This window comes from Leguminivora glycinivorella, chromosome 1 (assembly GCF_023078275.1).
Source record: "Leguminivora glycinivorella isolate SPB_JAAS2020 chromosome 1, LegGlyc_1.1, whole genome shotgun sequence".
Taxonomy (NCBI): Eukaryota; Metazoa; Arthropoda; class Insecta; order Lepidoptera; family Tortricidae; genus Leguminivora; species Leguminivora glycinivorella.
In genome coordinates, this window is record NC_062971.1 from 30,271,362 (window position 1) to 30,275,320 (window position 3,959).

The following is a 3,959-nucleotide window of genomic DNA, read 5'->3' on the forward strand; positions in this document are numbered from 1 at the left end:
GTTCCTTCAGTGAGTCACGTGACGCCATGTTGTAGATAGATCGTATTGCCCGTTTCTGGAGAACGAAGATGGTTTGAATATCTGCTGCTTTTCCCCAGGCCAATATGCCGTAAGACATAACACTATGAAAGTAACTGAAATAAACTAGGCGAGCTGTCTCCACATCAGTTAATTGCCTAATTCTCCTTACGGCATACGCGGCAGAGCTCAACCTTTTTGCTAGGGCAGATATATGAGGACCCCATTGCAGATTGCAATCTAAAGTAAGACCAAGAAAGAGCGTATTCTCGACAAGGTCCAGGTTTTCGCCATTCAGCGTGATGGTAGTATCTGTCTTCCTTACATTGGGTAAAGAGAATTTAACACATTTCGTCTTCTTGGCATTAAGGAGCAAGTTATTTGCTGTAAACCATTCTAGTACCTCCTTCAAAGTTTCATTCACATGGCTATAGTCACTCAGTTGCCTATCAACTTTGAAAATTAGTGAAGTATCATCAGCAAATAAGACTATCTCACATTTGTTCTTTACAAGACATGGCAAATCATTTATATACACAAGGAAAAGAAAAGGTCCCAGAATAGAACCCTGTGGTACTCCAAGCTTTACAGTTGTACCGTTAGATTCAGTACCATTTACAACCACTTTCTGGGTTCTTTCGTTTAAGTAAGATTCAACAAGCTGTAAAGCTTTAGAGGATAGACCGTAGTGCTTCAGCTTGTGTAGTAGTGTGTCGTGCTCCACACAATCGAAAGCTTTGGAGAGATCGCAGAAAATACCGATAGCATCTAACGAGAGTTCCCAGGCATCGTATATGTGCTTGATTAGCACAGAGGCAGCATCTGTCGTCGAACGACCTCGTGTAAAACCAAATTGCTGATGCTGAAGTAATCCATTCGTGTTAAAATGTCGAAGCAACTGGTTCAATATAATTTTCTCAAACACTTTGCTGAGGACGGGAAGTATGGAAATTGGTCTAAAATTTCCAAGGTCATCCTTGCTGCCTGATTTAAACAGAGGAATAACCTTACTATACTTCATCAGATTGGGAAACACACATTCCCTAACACAAGCGTTAAACACATCGGCTAGATAAGGTGCCACGACGTCAATAATTGAATACACGACTTTCACAGATATCCCCCAAATGTCCTCACTGTTTTTAACTTTTAAGGACTTGAAAGTTTTAATAATCTCTTCGGGGTCAGTAAATTGGAAATATAATTCCATGCTGCATTTCTTAACATTGTAATTGTCCAAGTAGAGACCTGCCTTAACTACAGAGGAGTTTAAATTCCGTGTAGTATCAGTGGCTATGTTGGTGAAAAAGTGTTGAAAGGCGCCAGCAACATCGTCGTCTGCAGACAATACTTGGTCTTGAACTTTTAGTGTGTAATGGCCATCACGGGGTTTCGTCTTCCCGGTTTCAGCGTTTATCATATTCCAGGTAGCTTTTATTTTATTGTCTGCCGACCTGACCTTCTTGCTTAAGAATGCAGACTTAGCCGCGGCGCAAACTTTCTTAAACACTTTTGAATACCTCCTTACATATTCAGTAAAATTTTCATCATGGTTAAAATTCCTCATTTCATACAGGTCATACAATCTCTTCCTGCTTCTGTGGATACCGACGGTGGCCCAGTCACTATCGAATCGAATGAGGCCCCAAGGATCAGATCCTTTTTCACTGAGAAAGGTCAGGTGACGTGACATGTCACATATCTACCTTGGTCACTAGGTACAGTCAGCCAAAAAAGCGGTTTACCACTTTTCGACCTTATGTGTTTCAAATAGAGTCGAAAAGTAGTAAACCACTTTCTTGGCTGACCGTACCTACCTGTATCTACTATCCAATATATCTATGGGCATTTTCAAAAATTGCGACCCAAAATGAGTGAAAGTTGTTAAGAAAAATTAACTCGACGTCAGTTTTGTGACGACAATTAAGCTTGAAATTTCAATAAAAATTTTGCTTTTGTGTTGATTACGTAAACAATAAGCAACAATCTACATTTGGAACATGAAAAAAGTTGGTTTTTAGACAAATTTTATTCTTAATTGTCGTCACAAAACTGACATCGAGTTATTTTTGTTAACAACCGTCATCGTCACTAATTTTGGAGCCCAATTTCTGAAAATCTATCCAAAACACCTATAACATGGCAGGTAGGCGAAAATCGCTTAACATACGGAAATTAAAATCACAAATTCAAAACATATAAACCTTAAATCACAGATCATTTACTCCGATACAAATAGACTGTGTATGCGATTTAGGTTTGCTTTTGCTCTGCTTCTTAAAATCTCGATGGCCAAGAATCCGTGACGGGCTGCAGCCTAGTAGCAACGAGCGAAAGAATTTCTTTAATTTTACCGATAAGTGGCGCGGCACGACGCACAAGTTTAGCTCCGTCTCTAGTTCTCCTTTTTATGCTGTAGGTATGGAATAAAGGCGCGTAGCAACAATAGCGAAGAATGCACAATAGATAAGAAAGATGATTTGCAGAAAGAAGAATTATGAAAATATTTTTTTAAATTTAGTAAACTAAGTACGAAAATCAAAACTAGGCAGGGTAAAGAGGTAAAAGGTAAGGATTGAGCACTCCCCTGGAAGAAGATCGATGTGGAGACACGCGTCGCTTGCAGTCCAAAGGTCGCGCGCCGCAGTTTCTTTGTCTGCGCTTCTGGAACGTTCCGCCTTCCCTGTTGCTAGGTCGCGTACGCGCAGATGTTTTGAGGTTTTTAGTCCTGTACACGGTCGCCAATAACTTGCAGGCGATTAAGGTGCAAGTAAAACTCATGAAGTTTAGGTATAAGGATATAATATCCAAAAATGATACAAAAAGAGATTTAAGTAAGATAAGACGCGTGCGGCGCTATGGCAGCCGCTGGAGCTAATGGTCGGTGGTGGGGCTCATGCCCCCGGCGCCCGCGCCCCGCGCAGGAACCTGTTGTCGTAGACATAAAATAATTGACACAGCTAAAATCTAATAGCTGTCCACCACCTTAGCTTTGCAGAGTAGCTAAATAAAGGAAAAGATGGCTTGAAATTTAGTTTTAAGAGTTAATGATTGTGGATGAAAATATATATGGGTGAAAACAACTAAATTTAGGAGCCGTAAATCAACAGAGCCTTCTTGGCTAATTTAGAATTTAGAGGAATAACGGATAACAGATAGTCAGATATTTTACACCACACACAAAAAAGACAATTTGACCGGTTATGTAAAATAAAAACACTAATTAGAATAAAAAAGGCTAGACTGAGAACTGGAACGTTGACTTGTTATGGATAGATAAAAGGAAGGCATATATATAAAAATGTCGTAAGGCAGCAGCTTACGCAACGGGAACGTTACCACCGGATTCCTTTCGACGATCGCTGTACGGATCTTGGTGTAGCACAGGCGCCAAACGGTCTGGCAATATCCTCCTGGAACCACCTCAACAGAGGGCCCAAAGGATCTTGGCGTAGCACAGACGCCAAACGGGCTGGCGATCGCCTTCGCCCGAACACACGCACGCCAAGTAAAGCACGGCACTGGTAAAGGTAGCTCTAAGACTTCACCACATAGATATTTGGGAAAATTGCAATTCAGAATTCAACCAAAAGCTCAGAATTCAACAAAAATTATCAAAGAAAATTGGATTAAGGAAGTACACTTCTTCACGCTCTCGGAGCCCCGATTGATCTGCCCAAAAACAAAATTACTCTCTTAAATCTATATTCAGCCAGTCATATAATTAAAATCCTACCAGCCAGCATTGATGCACAAAAATTAACAGTTGATAAAACTATTTTGATATAAGTGCCATCTGACGGTAATCGCCTGAATCAACATCTGCCAAAGTCCAACACACGACTATACGAACCGGCTAACAAAACACCGAAGTAGACAATAGAAATACGAGAAACATTGTAGCGAAACGCTACGGCCATTGGTACCACGGTGCAACCGAT